This window comes from Capricornis sumatraensis, chromosome 22, assembly GCF_032405125.1.
Source record: "Capricornis sumatraensis isolate serow.1 chromosome 22, serow.2, whole genome shotgun sequence".
NCBI lineage: Eukaryota > Metazoa > Chordata > Mammalia > Artiodactyla > Bovidae > Capricornis > Capricornis sumatraensis.
Window position 1 is genome coordinate 21,007,361 of NC_091090.1, and position 14,951 is coordinate 21,022,311.

The 14,951-nt window shown below is 38.6% G+C and overlaps 1 non-coding gene across 1 annotated transcript; it reads left to right on the top strand.

Moving 5' to 3' along the window:
- Positions 1-14,273: 14,273 nt before the first annotated feature.
- Positions 14,274-14,376, top strand: LOC138069853 (U6 spliceosomal RNA). Its single transcript, XR_011144120.1, has one exon. It is a non-coding gene; the product is annotated as a U6 spliceosomal RNA (small nuclear RNA).
- Positions 14,377-14,951: the final 575 nt, after the last annotated feature.

Genomic DNA, 14,951 nt, shown 5'->3' on the forward strand with positions numbered 1-14,951 from the left:
AGCTTAACATTTGGTCTCTGTTGCTCCTGCCCTGAGGCTGATCTGCATTGTCCAGCTTCTAGGCTTCTGCTCAGGTCAATGCCTCCTGCTGGGGTGCCCTCCCAAGCTTTTGTGCCTATTGAATCCTTCTTATCTTCAAAGGGGAGTTCAAATCTCAGTTCTTCCAAGATGCCTTGACACCTATTCTTCCTCCTCCAAATTTTGGCAACGCATGCCTTGGTCCTTCCCAATAGACTATTCATTGTCTTTACAAGCCTACAGGTTCTTATTTCCCCAAGTAGATTTTAACTTCCTACAGCAGAAATTGTCAATTGGCACCCAATATACCCCACTTCTCAGTAATAGAGGTACACTGCCACCGTCTATTAGAGTAGAACTTTCTAATAGAGATTGGTCGCTCCGGGGCTTCCCTGGCAGTGCAGTGGTTAAGAGTCCGCCTGGCAATGCAGGAGACAGAGGTTCCACTCCTAATCCGGGAAGACATACCACAGGGCAGCTCAGCCTGGGAGCCACAACTACTGAAGCCCACGCACTCTAGAGCCTGTGCTCCTCAGCAAGAGAAGCTGCCACGATGAGAAGCCCATGCACCACAGAGAAGAGCCCCTTCTCTCCACAACTAGAGAAAGCCCTCACGCAGCAGTGAAGACCTAGCACTTCCAAAAAATAAAAATAAATAATTTTTTTTTTTTAAGAAATTACCCTCTCCAGCCTCCCTTTACATGGTAAAGTATGGTCATGTGACTAAATTCTGATGAATGAGATATAAAGAGAAAAGTTTTCTGGAACTTACAGGAAGACAGATAAAGGAGAACAAATTCAGATGGGAGGCTGACATTTTGTCCTTTCCTCCTTCCACCTTCCTGCTGCCTGGGATGAAGAGGGGATGGCTAGAGCTAAGAAAGCCATCTTGAATAATGTAATTTGCAGCGATACGGAATGACCTAGAGATTGTCGTACTGAGTGAAGTCAGACAGAGAAGGAGAAATATTGTATGACATCTCTTATATGTGGAATCTAAAAAGAAATGATACAAATGAACTTATTTACAAAACAAAAGCAGACTCCCAGACCAGAGAAGGAACTTACGGTTGCTGGGAGAAGGAATAGTTAGGGAGTTTGGGATGGACATGTACACACTGTTATATTTAAAATGGACAACCAACAAGAACCTACTGTATAACACAGAGAACTCTGTTAAATGTTATGTGGCAATCTGGATGGGAAGGGAGTTTGGGGGAGAATGGATACATGTATATGTATGGCTGAATCCCTTTGCTTTCCACCTGAAACTATCACAACATTGTTAATTGACTATACTCCAATAAAAAGTTAAAAAAAGAGAAAGCGATCTTGGATCATACAGTGACCTTCATTATGGACACCACCAGTTAAGGATGATGAAACAGAAAGATAGAAGGAGGCCAGAGTCCAACGACTGTAAAACCACGAGTCCAAGCCTGGCCTATCTTCCCTAGACTTCTTTTCTGGAAAAGGAGCAATCTTTTTATGTTTCAGTCATTGTTGTTCACTACAGTCAAATTTACTTCTTCTCTCATCCAGCGTCTTATGAGCAGATCAGCTTTTTAATTATTGCATCACCAGCAGTGCCTGACACAGTACCTGATAAATTCTGAACAGTTCAGTTTAGTTCAGTCGCTCAGTCCTGTCCGACTCTTTGTGATCCCATGGACTGCAGCACGCCAGGCCTCCCTGTCCATCACCAACTCCCGGAGTCTACCCAAACTCAAGTCCGTTGAGTCAGTGATGCCATCCAACCATCTCATCCTCTGTCGTCCCCTTCTCCTCCTGCCCTCAATCTTTCCCAGCATCAGGGTCTTTTCAAATGAGTCAATTCTTCACATCAGGTGGCCAAAGTATTGGATTTTCAGCTTCAACATCAGTCTTTCCAATGAACACTCAGGACTGGTCTGCTTTAGGATGGACTGGTTAGACCTCCTTGCAGTCCAAGGGACTCTCAAGAGTCTTCTCTAACACCACAGTTCAAGAGCATCAATTCTTTGGCACGCAGCTTTCTTCACAGTCCAACTCTTGCATCCATACATGACCATTGGAAAAACCATAGCCTTGACTAGACGGACCTTAGTCGGCAAAGTAATACCTCTGCTTTTGAATATGCTGTCTAGGTTGGTCATAACTTTCCTTCTAAGGAGTAAGTGTCTTTTAATTTCACGGCTGCAATCACCATCTGCAGTGATTTTGGAGCCCCCCAAAATAAAGTCTGACACTGTTTCCGCTGTTTCCCCATCTATTTCCCATGAAGTGATGGGACCAGATGCCATGATCTTCGTTTTTTGAATGTTGAGCTTTAAGCCAACTTTTTCGCTCTCCTCTTTCACTTTCATCAAGAGGCGTTTTAGTTCCTCTTCACTTTCTGCCATAAGGGTGGTGTCATCTGCATATCTGAGGTTATTGATATTTCTCCTGGCAATCTTGATTCCAGCTGTGCTTCTTCCAGCCCAGCGTTTTTCATGATGTACTCTGCACAGAAGTTAAATAAGCAGGGTGACAATATACAGCCTTGACGTACTCCTTTTCCTATTTGGAACCAGTCTGTTGTTCCATGTCCAGTTCTAACTGTTGCTTCCTGACCTGCATACAGGTTTCTCAAGAGGCAGATCAGGTGGTCTGGTATTCCCATCTCTTTCAGAATTTTCCAGTTTATTGTGATCCACACAGTTAAAGGCTTTTACATAGTCAATAAAGCAGAAATAGATGTTTTTCTGGAACTCTTGCTTTTTCGATGATCCAGTGAATGTTGGCAATTTGATCTCTGGTTCCTCCGCCTTTTCTAAAACCAGCATCTGGAAAAATATCTGGAAGTTCATGGCTCATGTATTGATGAAGCTTGGCTTGGAGAATTTTGAGCATTACTTTGCTAGTGTGTGAGATGAGTGCAATTGTGAGGTAGTTTGAGCATTCTTTGGCATTGCCTTTCTTTGGGATTGGAATGAAAACTGACCTTTTCCATGGCCACTGCTGAGTTTTCCAAATTTGCTGACATATTGAGTGCAGCACTTTCGCAGCATCATCTTTTAGGATTTGAAATAGGTCGACTGGAATTCCATCACCTCCACTAACTTTGTTTGTAGCGATGCTTCTTAAGGCTCACTGGACTTCACATTCCAGGATGTCTGGCTGTATGTGAGTGATCACACCTTTGTGATTATCTGGGTCATGAAGATCTTTTTTGTATAGTTCTTCTATGTATTCTTGCCACCTCTTCTTAATATCTTCTGCTTCTGTTAGGTCCATACCATTTCTGTCCTTTATCGAGCCCATCTTTGCATGAAATGTTCCCTTGGTATATCTAATTTTCTTGAAGAGATCTCTAGTCTTTCCCATTCTATTATTGTCCTCTATTTTTTTTGCACTGATCACTGAGGAAGGCTTTCTTATCTCTCCTTACTATTCTTTCGAACTCTGCATTCAAATGGGTATATCTTTCCTTTTCTCCTTTGTTTTTCACTACTCTTCTTTTCACAGTTATTTGTAAGGTCTCCTCAGACGCTATTTTCTTCCTGACTCATTTTAACAGTTTTTCATCATCATTAATATTACAATTTCTGTTTTTCAAATCATGCCCATTAATCTTATGCTCCAATTTCAAAAGCTGATATTGTTTCCACTGCATAGTTTTTTATCCTTATAGATGAAGTCATTTAAGAAATAGAAGAGATAGTAGGGGGCGGAAAGGGAGAAGGCATTATTAGATAACAGAGAGAAGGAGACAAGTTCACCCTATGACCCAGAGGAACCCACATAAAAGATGTTTTCATGGGTTTAATTTCATCTGGTTCATTTTGCTCCATTTCAGGCAAAGGAGAAACAAGGCATTTATATGCCTGTACAATTCTCTGAAGCCCCATCTTCTTTCATTCATTTGACCTTCTGATAATGAGGTCATCTGTGATCTATGATATGGACCCCAGTCACTTAGCAGGAAGAAGTACTCTAGAAGTTTTGAACCATGTTATCCAATATGTCAGTCAGAACTTGGTCAAGAAATAAAAGTCATTCCAGGTATTACACGATGCTCAATATCGCTCATTATTAGAGAAATACAAAACAAAACCACAATGAGGTATCATTTCACACTGGTCAGAATGGCCATCACCAAAAGTCTACAAAGAATAAATGCTGGAGAGGGCGTGGAGAAAAGGGAGCCCACCTATACTGTTAGTGGGAATGCAAACTGATACAACCGCTATGGAGAACAGTACGCCTTTTGCTTCTCTTCTTTTCACAGCTATTTGTAAGGCCTCCTCAGACAACCACTTTGCCTTTTTGCATTTCTTTTCCATGGGGATGGTCTTGATCCCTGCCTCCTGTACAATGTCACGAACCTCTGTCCATAGTTCTTCAGGCACGCTGTCTATCAGATCTAGTCCCTTGAATCTGTTTGGCACTTCCACTATATAATCGTTAGGGAATTATTTAGGTCATACCTGAATGGTCTCGTGGTTTTCCCTACTTTCTTCAATTTAAATCTGAATTTGGCAATAAGGAGTTATTGCCCTATTATTATTTCCTAGAACATCGATGGCTGCCAACCCTCTTTTTTTAAATTGGAGCATAGCTGCTTTACAATGTTGTGTTAATCTGTGCTGTACATCAAAAAGCTAATCAGCCACACATATACATACACCCCCTCTTTTAGATTTCCTTCCCATTTACATCACTATAAAGCACTGAGTAAAGTTCCCTGTGCTATATAGTCGGTTCTCATTTGTTGTCTATTTACAAGGGCTGCCAATCTTGAATAAAATTTTTTATTTATAAACACCCTTCCCCATGCCTTTCTCCTGAATATAATAATTCTTAGGAATAAATGGAGGACAAATTCTCCTCCAAAGCTATATAGAATATATGGCAAATCATAGCTTTGTTATTTTAAGGAAAAAGGAGTTAAAACTCAAGCTTATAATTTTTCTCTCCATTTACCATTCCCATGCTCTATTTATGTGCCTTGGGGGCAAAATAAAATGGAAAGCTTAAAATTTATTTGTGCTCTTGAATTTTAAATATGTAAAAACCCAGAACTAGAAAAGGATCTTGAAAGAGTATCTGATTTTGTACTCTTCCTTCACATAGATGGATAACTAAACCATAAAAAACATGTTTCAGTCCATTCCATTCATACACTGCCTAGGAATCAAGAAATACATTGATATCTCAGATAGTCTTGTCCAGAATTTAAAAGTTCTCTTTCATATTTGACCAGAGTATCTACACCTCCAGCTCCATAATTGCCCTAGAAAGGTCCCTTAGAAGAATATCACCAATACATGGATCTTTTTATTAGAAGCCCAATTACATGTAGTGAAATAGCAGCCACTATGGAAGGAGAATTTCTGTCTCCGTCTTGCTATAATTTTTCATTGAACATGAACAGGCACAACTGCACACAAATGGTGGAGGGATTTTTTTTTTTTCAATCAAATCAATACCTAAGTGGACAAGGAGACTGTCTTACATAAGAAGCCTTCCTCCCACTGGCCAGGTAATGAATTCTGTCCAGGAAATTCATTTACAGAGGATAGTGACTTTCTGTAAAATAAGGGAATAATTTTTCTAGGAAAATATTCCCCAAAAGGGAGAAGGATTGGTGAAAAATTGGGTTGAAAGCCAATCTATTTGAAACCCATATTTAAAACTTTGTCATTCATCTTTATACCCAAATAATTATACCCATAATTATGATTCAAGCCCCTAGCAAACTCCTTGCTACAAATAACCACACACATCCCTCCACATGTTTGAGAAGCTCCTCTATAGTCCGCATCATGCTTCACCTTTCTCCTGGACCCAGCTTTCTTCGGGTGACTGATACTGCTAACCGTCTTCGTTGAGAAGTTAGGGATTCCACTTTTCTTTCTAATTCATTGCTCCAAGCCTGGGCACCAAATCTTTCCTAATTTCTCCCAGCAGCACTGAGACCAAGATAATAACATTAATAACACCTACTGGAGGCAATTCCCTGGGGGTCCAGTGGTTAGGATTCCATGTTTCCATTGCAGGGGGCACAGGTTCAATAACTATAGATAATACCCTATCACCTTGAGTTTTTGTTTCATCCACCACCTTTTTATGTTTTTTAAATAGAATTAAGATTTTAACTCCGCAACCAATCCATTCAACAATTCCACACTTCAATTTAAAAATTTCATTATCAAGGTTATTCCTAGGTCTCCTAAGCATTACCCAAAGGTTGGTTATAAACAACTAAAAATCAATTAAAACTCTCCTGTTGGCAATAAATGCATCATGATTACAGAATCAAATACTGTTCAATATAGCATTGTCTTATCTCTTCTCATTTTAACTCCTTACATAAGAAGGCTCTAAAAACTTGATTTGCTATGTAGCTGAAAAATATATAGATATATTGGGGAGAGACAGAGACAAAGAGAGACAGATGGACTGACAGAGATGAGCAAGGATATAAAGGCTATTATCTGCTTGGGAGTTATATTTTATACCTAAGTGAACAACATATTACTATGGCATAAAGGGCATAAAATCCTTGCAAAAATTAAATACTCACATATGTAACATATATACATCATTCATACACACCTGTGTAGAGTGAGAGAGAGCAAAAAGAAAAAAAATTCCCTCTTTACATTATTGTTATTGTGAAAATACTGTTCATTGCAGAAGCTGTAATCATTAGATTTCCTTTCTTACTGCTTTTTGTATTTTTCTGGAGTTTCTAGCTGCATTTATTTTTCAGTTCAGTTCAGTTCAGTTGCTCAGTCATGTCTGACTCTTTGCAACCGCATGAACCACAGCACGCCAGGCCTCCCTGTCCTCCCTACACATCACCAACTCCCAGAGTTTACCCAAACTCATGTCCATTGAGTCAGTGATGCCATCCAGCCATCTCATCCTCTGCCATCCCCTTCTCCTGCCCTCAATCTTTCCCAGCATCAGGGTCTTTTCAAATGAGTCAGCTTTTCCCATCAGGTGGCCAAACTACTGAAGTTTTAGTTTCAACATCAGTCCTTCCAATGTACACCCAAGACTGATCTCCTTTAGGATGGACTAGTTGGATCTCCTTGCTGTCCAACGGATTCTCAAGAGTCTTCTCCAACACCACAGTTCAAAAGCATCAATTCTTCGGCGCTCAGCTTTCTTTATAATCCAACTCTCACATCCATACACAACTACTGGAAAAACCATAGCCTTGACTAGATGGACGTTTGTTGGCAAAGTAATGTCTCTGCTTTTTATTTTTATTCTATACTACTTATAAATTTTTATGAATAATGTATGAAAATTTCCCACATTATTATTTACATATGTCCAATAGCTATCTTTTTCAAAACTTTCTCTGTGCATCTGTGTGTGGGGGGGTATATGTGAATGTATGTGTAAAGAGGGTTTTATTTTGTAGGTTTGTTTTATGTCTTATAACACAGTACACGTGGTTCTTTGACTTGCCTTTTTAACTTCCTTTAACTCTCACCTAAGTACTGGTATGGTTATATCAGTTTTGTTCATTTGTTTGTTTTGTTTTTCTAAAATTGTGTTAGAACTCAGCTAAAAAAATGTATTGACATAATTTGATTATTCATACACCTTAGTTATGGCTAATTTTGACTTTCATTCCCTTACCCCCATTCTTCCCCCTTCACTATAGACATCTACTCTCAAATATTTAATGTGTATCCTTTTAATTCACCTGCCACATTTTTCTTTGATAACATACAGCATTATTTTGTGAGCTTAAAAATTGTTACAAAAATAGTTTCTTTCTGTATGACTCTACAACTTGCTTTTATCATGCAAATTTCATTTGATATCCATCCACATTGATAAATATGTGTTTTTATTCCTATTAACTGCTATATAGTAATCTATCATATGGTAAGACCATGCTTTATCTATCCATTCTTCCATTATTGTCATTCAAGTTGTTTTTACCATTTTCTACTACAAATAGTGATGCAGCTAACATTATTGTACATGTCTTCTTGTGCACATGTACAATCCATAGATCATTTAGTTCACCTTAAATTTTTACTATTATAGAATCTCTTTCTCACATGTGCACATAGTCTCATAGTGTATGCTATGTAAGTAGTGTGCTTGCATAAAAAGGTGTGCATTTTTAGAATTCTGATATTGCTAAATGATCCTCTAAAAAGATTGTATCAATTCAAATTCCCAACAACTGAAATTAGGGTATCAAGTTTTTCCCTATTTGCCTGGGCTTAATATAACTGGAGTGAAATTCTTGACTATATCATAGTTAACAAAATAGTTTCTCATTGTTAAGACTTGGATGTCCCTGATAAACTATATAAGGGATATATCTCTTAATATCTTTATGGGGTTTTTATTTTGCTTCTTTATAGTGTTTTGCAATTTTTCTGTTTAATTTCATTTTTTCTTGACTGGCTAACATATTTGTGATGGCAGTTTTTTGTTACTCTATATATGATGAAAATCTTTTCTTCTAGCCTCTCGCTTTTTCTTTCATTTTGGTTTTGATGTTGAAATACTCAAATTTATCACATTTTTCTATAAGGCTTTTTGTGCAAGCACGAGTATGTCTTGCTTTAGAGAATTTTCTCCACCCCTTGGGTTATAAATATTTGCCTGTATTTTCTTGTGTGAGTGTATGTGTGTTTGATTTAGAGGATCATTCCTTCTCCGTAGTTAAATATATACATTTGTCTGTATTTTTATCTAACACTTTCATAGCTTTTTTTTAAGTTTAGCCCTTCAATCCATCTGGAACTTAATCTTGAAAATGCTGTGTCGTAAGGATATATACTAAGTTCTTATATAGAGACAGATCTATTTCTACAGTCTCCATTCTGCCTCATTAATCTAGTTACGTATTTCTAAGCCAAAACTACATGATTTTAATTGCTTTAGTATTATCAAATATATTTGATATGGCAGGTCCTAATTTCTGTTTCTAGCAGTATAGTAGACCAGATAGTCTTAACAACTTCTTTCTGCAAGACAAGTAAAAATTTTGGACAAAATAGATTTGCTTTCAGTTTTAAGAATAAGTTAGCGAGAGAGTTAGATGAAACAGTTAGGTAGCATCACCAACTCGATGCACATGAATTTGAGCAAACTCCCAGAGATAGTAAAGGACAGAGGAGCCTGGCAAGCTGCAGTCCATGGGGTCACAAAGACACACATTAGAGGCTGAGCAACAATAACAACAGCAAGAGAGTCACAAAAATTTACATAGGTCATATGAGTGAAAGGAGCAATCTAAGTGGAATGCCAGGTGCCTTAAAGTCATCTTTTATGACCTCAGGTTTCTATCTTGACATCCTCTCAAGATCTAGAGAACAAAAGTCCTTCCAAAGTTAGGGAAATGGATAGGAGACACATGCACAAAGCTAAAATACCCAAAGAGGAGCTAGGAAAACCCAGCATACAGAAAAGCACAGTAAGAAAACTTATCTGCTTCAGTCTTAATGGTGGGTGGGAGGGAAAATACAAATATCCTCAGAAAATATGGAATCACAGCTAGGCTTCACATAGGTGCATGCCTCAAATTCACATGGCCCATGTTTTCCGAGAAATCTCTATCTGATCATTGATTTGTAAATGCTTCCAGAGCAAACACAACATTGATATCAAAACCTGACAAGGAGTGCACAAAGAAAGAAAATTATAGACCAGTCTTACTTATAAATATCAACATAAAAACATTAAATGAAACATTGTTGTTGTGGTTCAGACGCTAAGTCATGTCTGACTCTGTGACCCCAAGGACTGCAGCATGCCAGGCTTCCTTGTCTTTCACTATCTCCCAGAGTTTGCTCAAACTCATGTCCATGAGTCAGTGATGCCACCAGACCATCTCATCTGTCACCCCCTTCTCCTCCTGCCCTCAGTCTTTCCTGGCATCAAGGTCTTTTCCAATGAGTCAGCTCTTTGCATCAGGTGGCCAAAGTATTGGAGCTTCAGCTTCAGCATCAGTCCTCCCAATGGATATTCAGAGTTGATTTCCTTTAGGATTGACTGGTTTGATCTCCTTGCATTCTCAAGGAATCTCAAGAGCTTTCTCCAGCACCACAGTTTGGAAGCAACAATTCTTCAGCACTCAGTCTTCTTTGTGGTTGAACTCTCACAACCGTACATGACTATTTGGAAAACCATAGCTTTGACTATAGGGATTTTTGTTGGCAAAGTGATGTCTCTGCTTTTTAATATGCTATCTAGGTTTGTCATAGCTTCTCTTCCAAGGAGTAAGCATCTTTTAATTTCATGGCAGCAGTCACCATCTGCAGAGATTTTGGAGCCCAAGAAAATAAAATCTGTCACTGTTTCCACTTTCCCCCCATCTATTTGCCATGAAGTAATGGGACTGGATGCCATGATCTTAGTTTTTTACTGTTGAATTTAAGCCAGCTTTTTCACTCTCTTTAACCCTCATCAAAAGGCTCTTTAGTTCCTCTTCACTTTCTGCCTTTAGAGTGGTATTATCTGCATATTGAGGTTGTTGATATTTCTCCTGGCAATTTAACCTATAGCTTGCAAATAAAATATTAGCAAGCAGAATCAAGGGATACATTTAAAATAATAATCAAGAATTGTTTATTCCATGAATGAAAAGATGGCTTAATATCAGTGATAGTTCTATACTAATATAAACAAGGAGAAAAATTATCTCAGTGATAATAAGGACTTGGGAAAAAGTAAAAACCCATTCTTGATTTTTAAAAACACACCATGGGAGTCTAGGGGAGAATGGATACACGTATCTGTATGGCTGAGTGTCTTCATTGTTCACCTGTCACAATGTTATTAATCAGTTATACTCCAGTAGAAAATAAAGTTAAAAAAATAAAAATAAAAAATATCCTGTGAAATATTAACAGATGATTTATTTAACATGATTAACATAATTTATTAATCCAGACACCAGAAACAATCTTAATGGAGAACAATGGAAGAATACATGCTAAGGTAAGAAATAAGCTGAAGATGCCCCCTGTCAATACGGCTATTTAATATTGTCCTGATCTGCCTCTTGAGAAACCTATATGCAGGTCAGGAAGCAACAGTTAGAAATGGACATGGAAAAACAGACTGGTTCCAAATAGGAAAAGGAGTACGTCAAGGCTGTATATTGTCACCCTGCTTATTTAACTTCTGTGCAGAGTACATCATGAGAAACGCTGGGCTGGAAGAAGCACAGCTGGAATCAAGATTGCCAGGAGAAACATCAATAACCTCAGATATGCAGATGACACCACTCTTATGGCAGAAAGTGAAGAGGAACTAAAAAGCCTCTTGATGAAAGTGAAAGAGGAGAGCGAAAAAGTTGGCTTAAAGCTCAACATTCAGAAAACGAAGATCATGGCATCTGGTCCCATCACTTCCTGGGAAATAAATGGGGAAACAGCAGAAACAGTGTCAGACTTTATTTTTGGGGGCTCCAAAATCACTGCAGATGGTGATTGCAGCCATGAAATTAAAAGACGCTTACTCCTTGGAAGGAAAGTTATGACCAACCTAGATAGCATATTCAAAAGCAGAGACATTACTTTGCCAACTAAGGTCCGTCTAGTCAAGGCTATGGTTTTTCCAATGGTCATGTATGGATGCGAGAGTTGGACTGTGAAGAAACCTGAGCGCCGAAGAATTGATGCTGTTGAACTGTGGTGTTGGAGAAGACTCTTGAGAGTCCCCTTGGACTGCAAGGAGATCCAACCAATCCATTCTGAAGGAGATCAGCCCTGGGATTTCTTTGGAAGGAATGATGCTAAAGCTGAAACTCCAGTACTTTGGCCACCTCTTGTGAAGAGTTGACTCACTGGAAAAGACTCTGATACTGGGAGGGATTGGGGGCAGGAGGAGAAGGGGACGACAGAGGATGAGATGGCTGGATGGCATCACTGACTCGATGGACATGAGTTTGGGTGAACTCCGGGAGTTGGCGATGGACAGGGAGGCCTGGCGTGCTGCGATTCATGGGGTCGCAGAGTCCGACACAACTAAGTGACTGAACTGAACTGAACTGAGAATATTAAGAACTACAATCAGACAAAAGAAAGTATAAGAATTGTAAGAGATGGCAAAATTGTCACTGTTTTCAAAAGATACAATTTTATATTTAAGACAATCAGCCAAAAAACTACTACAAATATTAAAAGAATGCAATAAATTGCAAAGTATAAAGTTAATATACAACAATGAGTAGTTTTCTTACATAAAAAAATACCAATTTTAAAAGCACAAGAAAAGCACATCTGCAATAGCAAGAACAACAACAAAAAGATAAAACACTTAAGAACCAACTTAAGAAATAGACATCTTGGGACTTCCATGGTGGTCCAGTGGCTAAAAATCTGCTGCAATGAAGGGACTCGGGTTCAATCCCTGGTCCAGGAAGACCCCAGATGCCACAGAGTAACTGAGCCCACGTGCCACCACTGCTGAGCCCACTTGCGCTAGATCCTGTGCTCTACAAAAAGAGAAGCCATTGCAACGAGAAGCCCAAGCGCTATAACGAAGAGTAGCCCCTGCTGCCCGCAACTAGAGAGAGCCCAGCGTGCAGCAACAGAGATGCAGGGCAGCTACAAATTAATAAGCAAGTATTTTAAAGATTGATTTAAAAAAAAAGAAATATATAACTTTATGAGGAAATTTTCAAAACACTACTATGGGAATGAAAGTAGAAATGTTTGCCTTATTCTTTGGTAAAAAAATACAACATGATAAAAAGTCTGTTCTCTCTGAGTCAGTTTATAAATTTCACCTGATCTTTAAAAAAATTACCAATAGATTTTTTTCTAAGAAATAGATAAGTTGTTTCTAAATTCATTCCAGAAAATAAATAAGCAAGAGTAACTAGAAAGCTTGAAAACTGAAGAACAAGGTGGTGAAGCTATCCCAAACAGATGTTAAAATATGCTAGTAAGTCCCAGTAATTAAAACAGTATAATTTTGCTTGACTAGACAGGCAAAAGGAGTAGAATTTAAGTGCAGAAATAGAGCCAAATACATACAAAAACTTAGTATATGAAAAAGTGGCAACTCAAATTAGTGTGGCAAGAAAACAATTTCAAATAAATATTGTTGAGACAACCGAATAATCACCTGGGAAAAATAAAGTTGGATCTATCTCTCATCATGTACCAGGAAAAACACAACCATCTTTGAAATCTTGATATTAAAAAATTAAACTATAAAATTCTCAGAAGAAAACATGTAACTTCTTCATGAGCTTATTATGATTCAAAATGCATACACAAAAATAGTCATTTTTATTACACAAAAAAAGTACATAGAAAAATATGCCATAAGAAATGTTGAAAGACAAATGATAAATTGGGAAAATACCTTTTTAACTTGCATCTTTAGACAAAGTGCTAATTATCCAAATACATGGAGAACTACAATACATCAATACAAAGAGACCAAAAATGATCAGTCTTTTTAAAGAAAAATGAGCAAAGTACACAAACTGAAAAGTTTATAGAAAAAGACAAATGGCCCTTACACATGTAAAAAGAAACTTTCTTCAACTCATAAGAAAAAAGCAAATTGAAACGAAACTGAGGTAACTATTAAATTAGGAAAACCCCCAAAAACTGAGCAGTAGTTTCTGTCAGCAAGGCTGTGGGGAATCAGGTAATCTTAACCATTGTCAGTAGGAGTGAAAAGCGACACAGTCATGGGGCTTCTCTGGTGGTTCAGTGGTTAGAATCCGCCTGCCTCTGCACGCGACATAGGTTCAATCCCTGGTCCAGAAAGATTCCACATGTGGCGGGGCAACTAAGCCTATAGGCCACATCGACTGACCCCACGCTCCGGAATCTGTGAGCTGCAGCCTCTGAAGCCCAAACTCTCTGGAGCCCATGCTCCTCAACACAAGAAGCCATCACAGTGAGAAGCTTGCACACCACAACCGGAAAAAGCCCACACACAGCAACAAAGACCCAGCACAGCCAGAAATAATTTTTTTTGTTAAAGGGACACAAGCATAATAAAAACCAATTGACAATATTTCCGAAATTTAAAGTACATTTACCCTTTGACCTGACATTTCCACTGCTGGAGAGTCTATGTTTCCCTCCAAAATGACAACATGATATAGAGGATAATTCATCATTGCATCACCGTCCACATAGAAAAAGATCGGAAGCAACCACATGCCCATCAATAAGGAATAGGTTAAATAAATCATGCTATGTTCGCACATGAGAACACAACACAGCTAAGGTCCTAACACTTCCTTTGCAACACCATTAAAATTCAGCGGTCCACGCTCGCTTTAGCAGCACATATACTAAAATTGGAACGATACAGAGAAGATTAGCATGGCCCTTGCACAAAGATGACACACAAATTCGTCAAGTGTTCCATATAAAAAAATAAAATGAAATAAAATTCAGTGGTCCAATGTCACATGGGTTAGACATACATTTTAATTTCCACACATTCTGATTTTGGAAATAGTTGCACCTATTTTTCAACTTGATTTTTCCAATAATCATGTATGGATGTGAGAGTTGGACTATAAAGAAAGCTGAGCGCCGAAGAATTGATGCTTTTCAACTGTGGTGTTGGAGAAGACTCTTGAGAGTCCCTTGGACTACAAGGAGATCAAACCAGTCAATCCTCAAGGAAATCAGTCCCAAATATTCATTGGAAGGACTGATGCCGAAGCTGAAACTCCAACACTTTGGCCACCCGATGCAAAGAACTAACTCATTCAAAAAGACCCTGATTCTAGGAAAGACTGAAGGCAGGAGGAGAAGGGGATGACAGAGGATGAGATGGTTGGATGGCATCACTGACCTGATGGACATGAGTTTGAGCAAATTCCAGGAGTTGGTGATGGACAGGGAAATCTGGCGTGCTGCAGTCCATGGGGCTGCATAGAGTCGGACATGACTGAGCGACTGAACTGAACTGATCTTTCAACTTTCACTTTCTCTAGTAAC